General features: G+C 37.0%; 1 pseudogene; it reads left to right on the top strand.

Moving 5' to 3' along the window:
• The first annotated feature begins 8,833 nt into the window (after positions 1–8,833).
• Positions 8,834–9,043, top strand: LOC133078744 (U2 spliceosomal RNA; annotated as a pseudogene).
• Positions 9,044–18,370: the final 9,327 nt, after the last annotated feature.

The following is an 18,370-nucleotide window of genomic DNA, read 5'->3' on the forward strand; positions in this document are numbered from 1 at the left end:
TAATAGCATGCAAGTGAAGAGAAGGATGATCAGAGTTAATGGATAATATTCTTGCTTTCTTCAAAAGAGGAGGTTAACTTTTTATTAACTTCAGGCCTTGCTAGGTTATTAAGTGCACAAGGTACAAGTTCAAGGGTGCCCATTACGAGTATAGAAATAGGAGGTATAATCTCAAACCCAACCCAATAGAGGGAAAAACAAAAACAAAATCCACTCATTTAAAAAAGAGCATTTTAGGAAGCATAGAAAAAGCAAATCAATAGCACAATATAAAATACTAGGACAAAAAATTCAATTTATTAAAATAAATAAAATGAAACTAAATATTCCAACTAAAAAATAGACTTTTTAAGGATAAGCTTTTTAAAATTGAGCTACATTCTGTTCAAAACAGACATTTAAAAAATAAAGATCCAGGCCCTTTGGAACTCAGGGAAGATCTAGGAGGCTGAATGAAGCCTATTTCCTACAAACAAGAAATGAGGGACACAGGAAGGATTTGTACTTGAGAGGGCCCCACAGGGTCCTGCTAGGTTTCATGCCTGCTTGAGCTAATATGACTAAGCAAAAGCAAACGAATACAAAGGTTAAAGTAAAAGTAAAAGAAACTGATCCAGTATGGAGTCAGATTTGTTCTTCCCGATTACACATTGAGTTTCTGTGATGGACCAGGCATTGTAATAGGCACTAGAGAAACAAGGATATTCCCTGTCCTCAAGGATTTTCCCTTCTGGTTTGTGAGGAAATGTATAAAATCCATGAAGCCAGACATTTTTGACTGCTTTTACTACTGAAATCCACAGACCTGGATTAGTTCCTGGTTCATACTGTGTGGCTGACAGGGTCTTGGAGCTCCAGCCGGGTTTCAGGCCTATGCTTCTGAGGTGGGAGAGCCTAGTTCAGGACATTGGTCCACCAGAAACCTCCCGGCTCCATGTAATATCAAACAGTGAAAGCTCTCCCAGAGATCTCCATCTCAACACTAAGACCCAGCTCCATGCAACAACTAGCAGGCTACAGTACTGGACACCATATACCAAACAACTAGCAAGACAGGAAAACAACCCCACCCATTAGCAGAGAGGCTGCCTAAAATCATAATAAGGTCACAGACACCTCAAAACACACCACAGGACACGGTCCTGCCCACCAGAAAGACAAGATCCAGCCTCATCCACCAGTACACAGGCACCAGTCCCCTCCACCAGGAAGCCTACACAACCCACTGAACCAACCTTAGCAACTGGGGGCAAACACCAAAAACAACGGAAACTGCAGCCTGCGAAAAGAGACCCCACACACAGTAAGTTAAGCAAAATGAGAAGACAGAGAAACACACAGCAGATGAAGGAGCAAGGTAAAAACCCACCAGACCAAACAAATGAAGAGGAAATAGGCAGTCTACCTGAAAAAGAATTCAGAGTAATGATAGTAAAGATGATCCAAAATCTTGGAAATACAATGGAGAAAATACAAGAAACGTTTTACAAGGACCTAGAAGAATTAAAGAGCAAACAAACAATGATGAACAACACAAAAAAAGAAATTAAAAATTCTCTAGAAGGAATCAATAGCAGAATAACTGAGGCAGAAGAACGGATAAGTGACCTGGAAGATAAAATACTAGGAATAACTACCACGGAGCAGAATAAAGAAAAAAGAATGAAAACCATTGAGGACAGTCTCAGAGACCTCTGAGATAACATTAAACACACCATCATTCAAACTATAGGGGTCTCAGAAGAAGAAGAGAAAAAGAAAGGGACTAAGAAAATATTTGAGAAGATTACAGTTGAAAACTTCCGTAATATGGGAAAGGAAATAGTCAATCAAGTCCAGGAAGCGCAGAGAGTCCCATACAGGATAAATCCAAGGAGAAATGCGCCAAGACACATATTAATCACACTATCAAAAATTAAATACAAAAAAAAATATTAAAAGCAGCAAGGGAAAAACAACAAATAACATACAAGGGAATCCTCAAAAGGTTAACAGCTGATCTTTCAGCAGAAACTCTGCAAGCCAGAAGGGAGTGGCAGGACATATTTAAAGTGATGAAAGGGAAAATCCTACAACCAAGATTACCCAGCAAAGATCTCATTCAGATTCGAGGGAGAAATTAAAAATTTACAGACAAGCAAAAGCTAAGAGAATTCAGCACCACCAAACCAGCTTTACAACAAATGCTAAAGGAACTTCTCTAGGCAGGAAACACAAGAGAAGGAAAAGACCTACAATAACAAACCCAAAACAATTAAGAAAATGGTAATAGGAATATACATATCGATAACTACCTTAAATGTAAATGGATTAAATGCTCCAACCAAAAGACATAGACTGGCTGAATGGATACAAAAACAAGACCCATATATGCTGTCTACGACAGACCCACTTCAGACCTACGGACACATACAGACTGAAAGTGAGGGGATGGAAAAAGATATTCCATGCAGATGGAAATCAAAAGAAAGCTGGAGTAGCAATTCTCATATCAGACAAAATAGACTTTAAAATAAAGACTATTACAAGAGACAAAGAAGGACACTACATAATGATCAAGGGATCAATCCAAGAAGAAGATATAATAACTATAAATATTTATGCACCCAACATAGGAGCACCACAATACATAAGGCAAATGCTAACAGCCATAAAAGGGGTAACACAATCATAGTAGGGGACTTTAACACCCCATATTCAGCAATGGACAGATCATCCAAAATGAAAATAAATAAGGAAACACAAGCTTTAAATGATACATTAAACAAGATGGACTTAATTAATATTTAAAAGACACTCCATCCAAAAACAACAGAATACACTTTCTTCTCAAGTGCTCAGGGAACATTCTCCAGGATAGATCATATCTTGGGTCACAAATCAAGCCTTGGTAAATTTAAGAAAATTGAAAACATATCAAGTATCTTTTCCAACCACAATGCTATGAGACTAGATATCAATTACAGGAAAACATCTGTAAAAAATACAAACACATGGAGGCTAAACAATACACTATTAAATAAACAAGAGATCACTGAAGAAATCAAAGAGGAAATCAAAAAATACCTAGAAGAAAATGACAATGAAAACACGACAACCCAAAACCTATGGGATGCACCAAAAGCAGTTCTAAAAGGGAAGTTTATAGCAATATAATCCTACCTCAAGAAACAAGAAAATCTCAAATAAACGACCTAACCTTACACCTAAAGCAATTAGAGAAAGAAGAACAAAAGAACCCCAAAGTTAGCAGAAGGAAAGATATCATAAAGATCAGATCAGATAAATGAAAAAGAAATGAAGGAAACAATAGCAAAGATCAATAAAACTAAAAGCTGGTTCTTTGAGAAGATAAATAAAATTGATAAACTATTAGCCAGACTCATCAAGAAAAAAAAGAAGACTCAAATCAATACAATTAGAAATGAAAAAAGAGAAGTAACAACTGACCCTGCAGATATAAAAAGGATCATGAGAGATTACTACCAGCAACTCTATGCCAATAAAATGGACAATCTGGAAGAAATGGACAAATTCTTAGGAAAGCACAACCTTCTGAGGCTGAACCAGGAAGAAATAGAAAATATAAATAGACTAATCACAAGCACTGAAATTGAGACTGTGATTAAAAAACTTCCAACAAACAAAAGCACAGGACCGGATGGGTTCACAGGCAAATTCTATCAAACATTTAGAGAAGAGCTAACACCTAACCCTCTCAAATGCTTCCAAAATGTAGCAGAGGGAGGAACACTCCCAAACTCATTCTAAGAGGCCACCATCACCCTGATGCCAAAACCAGACAAAGATGTCACTAAAAAAGAAAATTGTAGGCCAATATCACTGATGAACATAGATGCAAAAATCCTCAACAAAATAATAGCAAACAGAATCCAGCAGCACATTAAAAGGATCATACACCATGACCAAGTGGGGTTTATCCCAAGAATGCAAAGATTCTTCAATATACGCAAATCAATCAATTGGATAAACCATATTAAAAAATTGAAGGATAAAAACCCTATGATAACCTCAATAGATGCAGAAAAAGATTTTGACAAAATTCAACACCAATTTATGATAAAAACTCTCCAGAAAGCAGGCATAGAGGGAACTTACTTCAACATAATAAAGCCCATATATGACAAACCCACAGGCAACATCGTTCTCAATGGTGAAAAACTGAAACCATTTCCACTAAGATCAGGAACAAAACAAGGTTGCCCACTCTCACCGCTATTATTCAACATAGTTTTGGAAGTCCTAGCCACAGCAATCAGAGAAGAAGAAGAAATAAAAGATATCCAAATTAGAAAAGAAGAAGTAAAGCTGTCACTGTTTGCAGATGACATGATACTATACATAGAGAATCCTAAAGATGCTAACAGAAAACTACTAGAGTTAATCAATGAATGTGGTAAAGTAGCAGGATACAAAATTAATGCACAGAAATCTCTTGCATTCCTATACACTAATGATGAAAAATCTGAAAGAGAAATTAAGGAAACACTCCCATTTACCACTGCAACAAAAAGAATAAAATACCTAGGAATAAACCTACCTAAGGAGACAAAAAACCTGTATGCAGAAAACTATAAGACACTGATGAAAGAAATTAAAGATGATACAAACAGATGGAGACATATACCGTGTTCTTGGATAGGAAGAATCAACATTGTGAAAATGACTATACTACCCAAAGCAATCTACAGATTCAATGCAATCCCTATCAAACTACCACTGGCATTTTTCACAGAACTAGAATAAAAAATTTCACAATTTGTATGGAAACACAAAAGACCCCGAATAGCCAAAGCCATCTTGAGAAGGAAAAACGGAGTTGGAGGAATCAGGCTCCCTGACTTCAGACTCTACTATAAAGCTACAGTAATCAAGACAGTATGGTACTGGCCCAAAAACAGAAATATAGATCAATGGAACAGGATAGAAAGCCCAGAGATAAACCCACGCACATATGGTCACCTTATTTTTGATAAAGGAAGCAAGAATATACAATGGAGAAAAGACAGCCTCTTCGATAAGTGGTGCTGGGAAAACTGGACAGCTACATGTCAAAGAATGAAATTAGAACACTGCCTAACACCATACACAAAAATAAACTCAAAATGGATTAAAGACCTAAATGTAAGGCCAGACACTATAAAACTCTTAGAGGAAAACAGGCAGAACACTCTATGACATAAGTCACAGCAAGATCCTTTTTGACCCACCTCCTAGAGGAATGGAAATAAAAACAAAAAGAAACAAATGGGACCTAATGAAACTTAAAAGCTTTTGCACAGCAAAGGAAACCATAAACAAGATGAAATACAACCCTCAGAATGGGAGAAAATGTTTGCAAATGAAGCAACTTACAAAGGATTAATCTCCAAATTTACAAGCAGCTCATGCAGCTCAATATCAAAAAAACAAACAACCTAATCCAAAAATGGGCAGAAGACCTAAACAGCCATTTCTTCAAAGAAGATATACAGATTGCCAACAAACACATGAAAGGATGCTGAACATCACTTATCATTAGAGAAATGCAAATCAAAACTACAATGAGGTATCACCTCACACCAGTCAGAATGGCCATCATTAAAATATCTACAAACAATAAATGCTGGAGGGAGTGTGGAGCAAAGGGAACCCTGTTGCACTGTTGGTGGGAATGTAAATTGATACAGCCACTATGGAGAACAGTAGGGAGGTTCCTTATAAAGCTAAAAATAGAACTACCATATGACCCAGCAATCCCACTACTGGGCATATACCCTGAGAAAACCATAATTCAAAAATAGTCATGTACCACAGTGTTCACGGCAGCACTATTTACAATAACCAGGACATGGAAGCAACCTAAGTGTCCATTGACAGATGAATGGATAAAGAAGATGTGGCACATATATACAATGGAATATTACTCAGCCATAAAAAGAAACGGAATTGAGTTATTTGTAGTGAGGTGGACGGACCTAGAGTCTGTCATACAGAGAGAAATAAGTCAGAAAGAGAAAAACAAATACAGTATGCTAACACATATATATATGGAATCTAAAAAAAAAAAAAAAAAAAAAATCGTTCTGAAGAACCTAGAGGGTAGGACAGGAATAAAGGCACAGACGTAGAGAATGGACTTGAGGACACAGGGAGGAGGAAGGGTAAGCTGGGATGAAGTGAGAGAGTAGCATGGAGATATATACAGTATAACAGATAGCTAGTGGGAAGCAGCCACATAGCACAGGGAGATCAGCTAGGTGTTCTGTGACCACCTAGAGGGGTGGGATAGGGAGGGTGGGAGGGAGACGCAAGAGGGAGGAGATATGGGGATATATGTGTATGTATAGCTGATTCACTTTGTTATAAAGCAGAAACTAACACACCATTGTAAAGCAATTATACTCCAATAAAGATGTTTAAATAAATAAAGATCCAAAAACATGGAAAAGCGTGGAAAATGATACATCTGACAAATAAGAACAACAATTAAAAATCCTGAAATACATATATTAATATTAGAAATATGGACTTTAATACAAAAGTATTATAGGGACAAAGTCACCTCTACAAAGTGCTGAAAGTAGCCAGTCATCAGAAAGATATAATAATTCTAAACTTTTATACATCTAATAAAATAGCTTCAGAATACATAAAGCAAAATATTATTTAAACATGAGAAACTGACTAATCTAACCCGAAGTGGAAGACTTTCAAACACCTTTCTCATTGTCCATGCACAGAAAGATGAATTATATATAATTCTACAGCCAGAAATTAGAGTACACGTCTGCTGCAATAAACGTGGAGCAAGAAAAACTTGACCATGTAAAAAGCTAAAGAAAATCTCAGCTCATGTTAAACACAATGCATGATGCAAACCATATTATTTGCATTATAATTAATTAAGAAATAAATAACAAAAAGTTAAATAAAGCATCCCATACATTTGGAAATATAAAACACAATTCTATATAGCTCATTTATAAAATAAGTAACAATGCAAACTTAAAATATTTAGTACTAAACAACAATAAAAAAATACATATATCAAATATTTGTCAAAACCTGTGGGATGCATCCAAACTAGTCATCAGAAAGAAATCTATGACCTTCAATTATTACTTTAGAAAATACAAATCCATCATGAGAAATCAGAAATATAACAGTAGGCTAAATTTGAAGAAAGTAGTAGGAAGGAGAAAATTTTAAAAGAGCAAAAGTTAATAAAATCAAAACCAAAAATACAATAAATTCAACAAAGGTGAAAGTTTATTCTCTAAAGACTAATAAAATAGATGAGGCTCTGCCAAGATTGAAGAAGGACAATGAAAAGAGACAAAAAATATTAGGATTTTTAAAAGGTAACATAACCAGAAAGTTAGTGGAGATTAAAAAGAAAATAAAATGAGACTATGAAAAATATTATGCTAAAGGCTCTGAAAAGTTACACAAAATGAACAGAGTTCTAGAAATATATAAACTATTAAAAATGTCTCAAGAAGAAACAGAATTATCCTAAAATTAGTACAGAAAATCAAATCAAAATTTTAAAGTTTTTCTGCAAAGCAAATAGTAGACCTAGGTGATTTTACATTTGAGTTCTACCAAGCCTTCAAGGACCAGACCATGCCAACCTTTCAGAAACTCTCTGGCAGGATAGAAAAAGAGCAGACATTCCTCACTCCAACCCTAAGGCTAGTGTTACCTTGATAGACCAAAAGGCTACAACGAGGAAAATGGTTCAGTTAAGAGTCAGGACCATAACGAGTACTAGAAAGTTTTGGGTAATCTTAAACCTCAAATAGGATAAGGAGGATGGGGTGGGAGTGGAGAGACTGGATATCTGGAACTAACATAGACAAGGAAGAAGAAAATCAGGAAATCATTAGCATAAGCAAGGGACTCATTAAGATAGTTAAAATGCTAATTAGAAGAAAACATTTCAAGGTAACATAATTAAATTTTAAAGGGCTTTAGATATTAAAAACTTGATTGTAAATTTTACAAAAATAAGTGGACTCCAATGAAATTTAAAACATCAAGTTGCTGAGCATTATATATAGTAAAATCAGTTTATATAAGTATATTAAACATTTTTGGTTTTTTAGATATTAAAAAGTACAATTTAATATATAAATTATATATATATTTTTTTAAACCACAATTTAATATATCAATGCCCAGACAAAAGCATATAAGAAATCTCACCAGGGCTTCCCTGGTGGCACAGTGGTTGAGAATCTGCCTGCCAATGCTGGGGACACGGGTTCGAGCCCTGGTCTGGGAAGATCCCACATGCCACGGAGCAACTGGGCCCATGAGCCACAACTACTGAGCCTGCGCGTCTGGAGCCTGTGCTCCGCAACAAGAGAGGCCGCGATAGTGAGAGGCCCGCGCACCGCGATGAAGAGTGGCCCCCACTTGCCACAACTAGAGAAAGCCCTCGCACAGAAACTAAGACCCATCACAGCCATAAATAAATTAAAAAAAAAAAAAAAAGTCATTAAAAAAAAAAAAAAAAGAAAACTCACCAAAGTTTTGACAAAAATACCTCTGGGGAAGTGAAGAGGAGTTAACTGTGAACATTTTTAATTTGATTTAATAACAGCACAAAAATTGTTTTGTCACTGCCAGGCAACTATGCTCATGAACATTCTCATTTTGAGGACTGTCCATAATCCATGCTTGATTCCTGCTAAGCACGTTCCCTGTTCTGGCACCACGCAAGGGGATTCTGCTCTTGTAAACCTGACATTTTCAAATTCTTTTTTGTTTCCAAAATAAACCCAAAGGGCACACATATTTCTGTTGCCTTTCTAAAATGACTGCCATCACTTCTTGGCCTTTAGGCTAAGATCAAGTGTAGTATCTGTTCTTATCAGTTTAAAATGACTGCCAAATTTTTGTCTGTTCCATGCGTAGTGATGCATACACAACATTTTTAAGTTTTTTGTTTTTAAGGCAGAAACATCAATAAATGTCTTCTGGACCATTTTGAATGTGAAATTCTTCCCCTTAAAATAGCAACAATCAAAAACCTCCAATTGCACAAAAGTAAAGCATGTGGATTTACAATCTCGAATTGTAAAATTAGCATAGATACTGCAAACATGATCATGTATTAAAATCCAAAGATTTTGCTAAAAGCAGTGAACGTCAACTCGATATTGGCCTGGCAATATACCACTTCTAAGTTCAACGTATCTTTCTACCCAGAGTTGGTTCATGTGCCAACTCCGATGACAGAAAAAGGGAAGGAACTCATTATTACTGGCCTGCAAATTCTGTGACAGATTTTAAGTCTCTTGAGTATTTAAATACAATCTTTCCGAAGAAAGAAAGAAAAGGAAGGGAGTGAGGGAGGGAGGAAGGAAGGAAGAAGGGAAGGAAGGAAAGAAGGAGGGACGGAAGGAAACAAAACCTGAAAAACAATTCACTGGAGCTGAGTAGCAGCTGGCTTCCTGGCCATAACCTCCTGAGTGCCCACCTTTCCCTGTTGTCCTGACACTGAGGCTGAGTGTCTGTTACAAAATGATTTGTCTTTACCTGACCCACACCACTCATTTATGCATTCTCTCTAATCTCTGTAGTCATAGAGACAGAAAAGTTTGTTCATTCAATACAGTTAAAATACAGGATATGTAGGAGAGACAGGGAAAGATAAGGTCAGAGGGTTAGATTAAGAGCAAGGAATTCTGGTCTGGGAAAATGGCTGAGGTATACAGTAGTGATATTTGAAGTTGTAAGAGAAGATGAGAACCCCAAGGAAAAGAGTATAGAGAGGAGAGAACCTAAGGAATGGCTCCGTTTAAGTGGCTGAAAGAGGAATCAGAAAAGGAATAATCAAGAAGGCAGGAGCAGAGTATTTCATTAAAGGAAAGAGTCTGATCACAGATATCAAATGTTACAAAGAGGTTGAGGAAAATAAAGTTTAATTAAAAAAAAACCATAACACTGTTCTTTAGAAGGCTGTCAATGACACTTTTCCAAGATTAGTTGTTAACAGAAGGAAAAAGATACAGCAACAGATGCAAGAAGAAATCAGTCAAGATGCATATATACAGATGTATACATATGCATGTGTGTGTGTATATATATATATATATACACACATATCACATATATATACACATATATTTAAGGCATATAAAATTACGACAAATTTCTCTAAGCCTAGAAGTGGAGACAGCAAGTTATCTTGAAGTATGATTTTGTCAATAAGGGAAGAATCACTAGAATGGCTCTTTAATTAGCTAGTTGTAACACAAGTAGCAACCTACCCTCCCAGGTGTAAAGATAAAACAGGACCTTTCATCAGCAAACAATGGCTGTCCTTGGTATGCGAAGTTGGACACCATTGGAGGAGAATCAAGAAGCCAGAAAAGAAATACTGGTTCCTCTCTCTAGACTCTAAAATTACCTACTTAAGACCTCTGATAAATGGAGATTGTCTTTATTGAGGTCCACTAACAGGAAAAGTTCACAAAGAGATTTCACCACAAGGGAAGGATCAGTCTCAACTGGTGTGTTTTGCTCAATATCTGAACCTTGCTAGGCATGCAAAGAGGGGTTGCTCCATTTTGAAAATTAGACCACAGCTCCTTCCAATTCAGCCATCCCATTACGAAAGGGGTCTTGAAGACAAAAGATGGAGCACGTGAATGAAAGCTAAAAGAACTGCCATCTTGGGAGCTCACATTCTTTTGGCTGCATTAAATACCAGATGACCTAGACTGGCTTCTTTCCCAGAAATACCAAGATCTTGAAGGCTCAGGAGTAGGAATGGTGTCAGTGCCTTGAACTCTACAGGGCAGGATTTCGGTAACAACATTTTGTGACCGTAGCAGAACAGTAACTGAACCTGGGCCCACTAGTGGCATTTCAAATTCTCCATTTCTCTTTTCAGCAAGTTTGGAAGCACCACCAAGTAAAGACCCTCGATTCTCAGGGAATTTAGGAAAGAAGGCAGAACAGGATCCATGAATGAAAATCTCCTCCTGCGAAGCTGAGCAGATCGTGGACTCATGAAATTAAATATTGAAGAGATGTGATCTTCTTTTTACTTCATGCTGGAAAAGCAGGTCTAACTGGTTAAATTCAGAATAAGGAAAAATAGAAAACATTTATAGGCCTAATGGAAGAAATCCGTGGGTAAGTAAAAAAGATGTGAGGGATGGGAAAAACATGAATTCACTTCAGTCAGTACCTTATCTCTGAAACAGGGGCAAAGGGAAAGGGAGACAGAAGTCAATGGGGGAAGGGAATTAAGGAAACTCCTTTCAGAAGACTTCCAGTGCAGTGGAGTAAGGGTTAGTGTCACTCACTGAAAATGAGGGGTAATAGAGGCTGGAAAGGGTAAAGATTTCACACAGCCCTGATGGGAAATCAAACAGGAAATTCCTAGGAGGTAGCTTTTTTCTAAAGACACTTTTAATATTTTTTAGATTTCTCATAATTTTTTCTTATACTTCTCTCTTTATCATTCAATCTAGCCCTTTAACATGACCAGAGCTGGCAGAGAAATTGTAAGCTTCTTGCGTTTCTCAAAGTGTGGTTCCTTGGCTATCTGTGTGAGAACCTCTTGGGGAGCTCGATTAAAAGGAAGATTCCTGGACCCCACCCAGACCTATTTGACAGACTCTCTGGGATCTGGTGCCTGGGAATCTGCATCCTAACAAGTTTCTCAGGTGATTCTTACACAGCAAGCCAGCACTGGTCTGAAGATGCTGTTTCAGAACCACTAGCTTAGCTCATGTCTAGTCCAGCAACTCCTATGCATAACTGTTTACCCACATCCTGTTTTGAATTAGTGGCTCCGTCTACAGTTTTAAAACTAAATAAAAGTGTCACACACTGTGGTGAGGAAATGACAACAGTGCCTTCAAGTGCAGCTAGCTAGGATCAGACTCATACCCATGATCATCTTCTACGGTTTCGTTATTTTTTTATATTTAAAAATAGTTTAAAAATCCACCTAGTTGTTGATGGTCAAGAATGGTAGAATTACTATATTGAAGCAAGGTTATAATAGTAAACTGCATTGTTTAGTCAATTAGATTTGAAGATATATCGACCTAGTTACTTAATTCTGGGCATTTGAGGACAAGACAATTACAGAATTTCACTCACCAAACAGTGCAAACACTATTCCTCTTCTCATTTCCTCTCTGGTTTAACTGGTTCATTGGTATTTGGAGATTCAGGTAGGAAACGAGTGTGGCGAGAATGGAAGACACTCTCTTCATTGGCCGTTGGGAAGGAAAGTGGATACCATTCCACCTGCTCTGCTCTTCAGTCAGAGCACACACTTTCATCAATAATGAATTTGTGACCTGACCAGAAGGCTCTCAAGTCGTAATCACCAAATTGGCACAGTTGTGAAGAAAAGGAAAGCTTACTTCAAATCCAAGTGATTTGCTTAGATTAAAAACTTTGTAATTTCCTTTGTCATATGTCTGTTTTAATGTTATATAATCAGGTGACGTTCTTTGCACTCCTCCCCCGAAGGGTTTATGAAAAATAATGATCACATTTCTAACTCCAGTCTGAGTTAAGTGGCCCTTGTATAAGTTCTTAAATTACGTTACATATCTTTACCTTAGAATTGATCATGGGGAATTCCCTGGTGGTCCAGTGGTTAGGACTTCGTAGTTCCACTGCAGGGGCCAAGGGTTCGATCCCTGGTTGGGGAACTAAGATTCCGCATGCTGCACGGTGCAGTCAAAAAAAAAAAAAAAATGAATTTATCATGCTATAATATCAATATGTGTCTTCTGACAGAACTCTACCTTTTGAGATAAGGGATTTTTAGTTGTTTTGACTTTCTAAGAGTTCCCATTAATTAGAATTAGCTCAAAAATTATTTGTTGACTTGGATGATTGAAGAAACAAGTAAAGATTGAATATACGTATTCTTTTACATACATATATTCAAATCCTTGTCCCTTTAATAAATATTTTCCTTACTTAGTAACTGCAGAAATATAAGAAAGAAGGAAAAGCATGCGTGCCACCAATGGTAAGTTAAATTCTGCCCCTAGGAAAGGCTAGTAGGAAATCACACAAAAGATATCACAAAGTGGCATTCTGTACATGAGGAATTTAGTAGGTCTCCTCTCTGTTACAGATGTAGAAACTTGATTCTGTCAACATCATTACTGTTCCTTGTGATTTCTCTTTGGTTGCTTTTAAGATTATTTTCATTGGCTTAAGTGTTCCATGGTTCTACTATAATGTGTGAGTGTGGATTTATTTTTATTTGCCCTGATCAAGCCATTCTTGGGTTTTTATCAATTCTGCTAAATTCTTAATCATCAAATCTTCAAATACTACCCCTCTCTCATTTTCTCTATTTCATCTTTCCAGAATATCCATTAGATGTGTATTGGAGCTTTCCATTCTCTTTGCCTTGTCTTTAACCTGTTTTTAATACTTTCAGTCTCTTTATCTCTCTCTCTCTCTCTCTACATTAACATAATTTCCTCCATCTTTCAGTTCATAAATTCACTCTGTACCTATGTGTGATATGCTGTTCCACCCATTGTGAAGATTTAATTTCAGTGACAATGTTTTTAGAATAGAAATGTGTTTGTATTTATTTATATCATCCCAATTAATGTTACTATTTTTATTCCACTATGATTTCTATCCTTTTTATTCTCTTTAATCAACTTCAAAATCTTTATATTTACTAAACTTTATTTTTTAGAATACTTTTATATCTACAGAAAAATTGAGAAGATAGTATATAGAGTTCCCATATACCTTGCACCCAGTTTCCCCTCTTACTGACATCTTACATTAGTATGGTACATTTGTTATAGTTAACAAACCAATATTGATATATTATTACTAACTAAAGTCCATACTTTATTCAGAATTTCTTTTACCTAATGTATTTTTCTGTTCCAGGATGCTATTCAGATACCACATTATGTTTAGTCATCATGTCTACCTAGGCTTCTCTTGGCTACGACAGTTTCTCGGACTTGTTTTGATGACTTTGACAGTTTTGAGAACTACTGGTTGGTATTTTGTAGAATGTCTTTTAACTATGTTTTTTTTTAATGTTTTTCTTGCTATTAGACTCAGGGTATAGGTTCAGTGGAGGAAGAGCACAGAGGTAAATACCATTCTTACTATATCGTATCTTACTACATACTATCAACATGCCCTGTCACTACTGATGTTGATCTTGATCATCTGACTGAAGTAGTGTTTCTCGAGTATATACTGTAGAGTTACTTTTTTTCTCCCCTTTCTACCTTGCACTCCTTGGAAGGAAGTCACCTTTGTTTAAGGAATGGGGACGTCTGCTCCACCTCCTTGAGGGTAGAGTAACTACGTAAATTACCTGGAATCCTTCTGCACAGGAGACTTGTCTCTTCACCCCACTTGTTATTTATTCAGTCATCTATTTATATTAATGTGGATGGACTCATGCAAGGAAATTTTATTTTATATTTTGGGCTATAATCTAATACTCTTTTATTTATTTTGTTGCTCACACTGTTCCATATTTGGCCATTGAAAGCTCATTCAATTGGCTTCTGTGTCCCTTCAATATATCCCCATCATTGTGAGGTTTTTTCCTTTTGTTTTTTAGATACTTTCTTACTTTCTAGCACTATAAAACACTCCAGGCTCTTCTTGTACATTTTCTGTCCCTGTCCTAGAATCAGTCTTTTTTACGAAGAATGCTGGTTTGTTTTATTGGAGAATGGTATTAGAAACCAAGATCTTAGCGCTAGGTGTGCTCACTGCTATCAGGATATTGCTTCTAGGCCCTCTCAGCTGACAGAGCAAGTTAATACATGTGTGTATATTAACCCATGTATATAACATATCTATAAGTATTTCTCTATGTAATCATCTGTATCTATATTAATATTATAGTGACTAAATTCTGATGTCTCCAGCTTTAATCCTTTTCCATATGGATCATTCTAAGCTCTTCCATTGCTTATCTGTAAACTCTCACTGTAACAGTGAAAAACCTGGTTCCCATAATCAGCCATTTAATTATTAATAGTTCAATTCCAATATACATGTATACCAGTATCAGAATATTTAACTGGTACCCCCATGGGAAACAACTGTTTCAATTAGAGTACAAATGTCCATGTATCATTTTTTTTGCCTTTAATTTTACAGACTTAAGTCGTTTCCAAAGTTACTTAGGTCAGCTTCTTTTCCTTCCACTTTCTTAAGTAGGTTGTTGTATACATTATTAATACAGTTAGATTGTCTTGTCACATTCTGCATTCAATTCTGGGATCCCCCAAACTCCTAAATTGGTTTTTATTAATTTGCATACATTGAGTCATTCTTTGTGCTGAACGTTCTATGGATATTGACAAACACATAGTGTCATGTATCCACAATTACTGGTACAATATCATACAGAGTAGTTTGCCACTCTTGTCTTAGTCAGCTTAGGCTGCCATAACAAAATACCACAGACTGGATAGCTTATATGACAAAAATTTGTTTTCTCATTATTCTGGATGCTGGTTCCAGATCCAGTCCAAGATCAAGTTCTGGGAGGGTTCAGTTTTTGGTTAGAGCTGTCTCCCTGGATTGCAGATGGTTTCTTTGTCCTCAGATAGCTTCCCTACCCCCAAGGTTCTGCTGGGCAGTCAGCCTCCAGAACTATGAGAAAATAAATATCTGTTGTTTCAGCCACACAGGCTGTGGTATTTTATTTCAGTAGCCCGCGTAGACTAAGAGAACATTATAAAACTCATGAGTGCCAGCAAGTCCTCGCTGCTCTCAAGAGCAACAGCAGGGTGTCAGCCTGAAAGCCCGAGGGTGGGAGCGCCAGCAGATGCCCCCAGAAGGGGGCCCTGGGCCAAGAGGAGCTCACCTGACGGTGCAGCCCTGAGGTCACATGGCAGCCATTGGCCAGGGCCACTCTGTCCCCTCTCCCTCCCCATCTTACTTGTATTTACCCAGGAAAAAATGTGATAGCACATGGGTAGCCTAGGCAGTGGGTAAATACCTCAGAAGTCCTCTTGCAGCAAGTGTCTGTATATGTTGTGGTCATTTTCTATCTTACATGTTCTCGAATGTTTGTATTTCAATAAACCTCTACCTCTTCACACACACACACACACAAACTCGTGAGTGCTCCATCGATTCAACCTTCTCCACGTACACACCCCCGCCCCCCACACCACCGGCAAACCCCTACGAACCACTGATCTCTTTACTATTGCTATAGTATTGCCTCTTCCAGAATGTCATATAAGTAGAACCATACAGTATGTAGCACTTTCAGACTAGCTTCTTTCACTTATCAACATGCATTTAAGGTTCATCAAGTCTTTTCTTGGCTTAAGAGCTCATTTTTATAATAGTTGAATAACATTCCATTGTTTGTTTATCCATTAACCTATTAAAGGACATTTTAGTTTCTTCCAATTTTTTTGTGATTGAGAATAAAGTTGCTACAAATATTTGTGTGTGGTTTTTTGTGTAAACATAAGTTTTCAAATCAATCGGTTAAATACAGGCATACCTGGGAGATATTGAAGGTTCAGTTCCAGACTACTGCAATAAAGTGAATATCTCAATAAATAGAGTTACATGATTTTTTGGTTTCCCAGTGCATATCAAAGCTATATTTACAGTATACTGTAGTCTATTGTGTGCAATAACATTGTCTAAAAAAAAAACCCACCAATGTACACACCTGAATTTAAAAATACTTTATTGCTAAATAATGCTAACCATCATCTGTGCCTTCAGTGAGTTGTAATGTTTTTGCTGGTGGAGCATCTTGCCTTGATCTTGATGGCTGATGACTGATCAGGGTGGTGATTGCTGAAGGTAGGGGTGGCTGTGGAAATTTTTAAAAATAAGACCAAAAAAAGTTTGCCACATCAATTGACTCTTCCTTTCACGAATGATTTCTCTATAGCATACAATGCTGTTTGATAACATTTTACCCACAGTAGAACTTCTTTTAAAATTGGGGTCAATCTTCTCAAACCCTGTTGCTACTTTAGCAAATAAGTTTATGAAATATTCTAAATCCTTTGTGATCATTTCAACAGTCTTCACAGCATCATGACCAGGAGTAGATTCCATCTCAAGAAACTAATTTCTTTGCTCACCCATAAGAAGCAACTCCTCGTCAATTAAAATTTTATCATGAGACTGCAGCAGTTCAGTCACATCTTCAGGCTCCACTTCTACTTCTGGTATTCTTGCTATTTCCACCACATCTGCAGTTATCTCCTCCACAGAAGTTTTGAGCCCCTCAAAGTCACCCACAGGGGTTGGAATTAACTTCTTCCAAACTCCTGTTAATGCTCATATTTGGCCTCTTCCCATGAATCACAAATGTTCTTAATGGCATCTAGAATGATGGCTCTTTTCCTGAGTTTACTTTGCCCAGGTCCATTAGAGGAATCACTATCTATGGCAGCTACAGCCTTACAAAATGAATTTCTTAAATGATAAGACTTAGAAGTCAAAATTACTCCTTGATCCATGATGTTGTGTTAGCAGGCATGAAAACAGCATGAATCTCATTGTACATCTCCATCAGGGCTCTTAGGTGACGAGGCACATTGTCAATAAGCAGTAATATTTTGAAATGAATCTTTTTTTCTGGGCAGTAGGTCTTAACAGTGAGTTTAAAATATTAAGTAAACCATGTTGTAAACAGATGTGCTGTCATGCAAGCTTTGTTGTTCCATTGATAGAGAACAGGCAGAGTAGTTTAACATAATTCTGAAGGGCTCTAGGATTTTCAGAATGGTGAATGAGCTTTGACTTCAACTTAAAGTCAGTAGCTGCATTAACCCCTAACAAGAGAGTCAGCCTGTCCTTTGAAGATTTGAAGCCAGGCATTGACTCCTCCTCTCTAGCTAAGAAAGTCCTAGATGGCATCTTCTTCCAATAAAAGACTGTTTGTCTACATGGAAAATCTGTTGGTTAGTGTAATCACCTTCATTAATCATCTTAGCTAGATTTTCTGAATAACTTGCTGCAGCTTCTACATCAGCACTTGCTACTTCACCTTGCACTTTGATGTTACAGTGATGGCTTCTTTCCTTAAACCTCATGAACCAACCTCTGTTAGCTTCAAACTTTTCTTCTATAACTTTCTCACCTCAGTCAGCCTCTATAGAATTGAAGAGAGTTAGGGCTTTTCTCTGGATTAGGCTTTGGCTTACGGGAATGCTGTGGCTGTTTGATCTTCTATCCAGACCCCTCAAACTTTCTCCATATCAGCAATATGGCCGTTTCACTTTCTTATCCGTGTGTTCCCTGCAGTAGCACTTTTAATTTCCTTCAAGACTTTTTCGTTTGCATTCACAACTTGGCTACCTATTTGGCACAAGAGACCTAACTTTTG

Source organism: Eubalaena glacialis, chromosome 1, assembly GCF_028564815.1.
Source record: "Eubalaena glacialis isolate mEubGla1 chromosome 1, mEubGla1.1.hap2.+ XY, whole genome shotgun sequence".
In the NCBI taxonomy this organism is placed as follows: Eukaryota; Metazoa; Chordata; class Mammalia; order Artiodactyla; family Balaenidae; genus Eubalaena; species Eubalaena glacialis.